Source organism: Athene cunicularia (assembly GCF_003259725.1).
Source record: "Athene cunicularia isolate RWA chromosome 2 unlocalized genomic scaffold, athCun1 chr2_part1, whole genome shotgun sequence".
Classification (NCBI taxonomy): Eukaryota; Metazoa; Chordata; class Aves; order Strigiformes; family Strigidae; genus Athene; species Athene cunicularia.
This window is the reverse complement of record NW_020799095.1, coordinates 98828591-98829031: the sequence shown is the minus strand read 5'-3', so window position 1 is coordinate 98829031 and position 441 is coordinate 98828591.

The following is a 441-nucleotide window of genomic DNA, read 5'->3' as shown; positions in this document are numbered from 1 at the left end:
AGGGAATGTAGATTTCTGCAGAAGGAATTTAAACTTAACTGGCAATAGGCTTGCTCATTTTAAGCTTGGCAGAGACTGATAGAAGGGCTTTTAAGTGTTTCTTGGGTAGTCACTGTGCTACTGGAATAGTCTGTCTTAGTTGACAAAGATCTAAGATCTAGCTACATCTTTAAGGAATAACCAGTGATCAAAATTGAAGTTTACAAATCCACTTCTCCATTTAGCTTAAAGGGAGTATCATATTATGCTAAACATCTGCGCAGGTGCTTCCTTTGAACCCGTAGCTCATCCTAAAAAAGACTCAAGAGGAAGCACCTGTGAGCACACAAGTTTTTAGACTTATAGATTAAAAGGAAGGACTAATGGATTTTGCAATAAGTGTCTTTGGCTCCTGAGAGCCAGAGTTCTTGTGCAAGCATGACCTTCCCCCCCCCCCCCCCC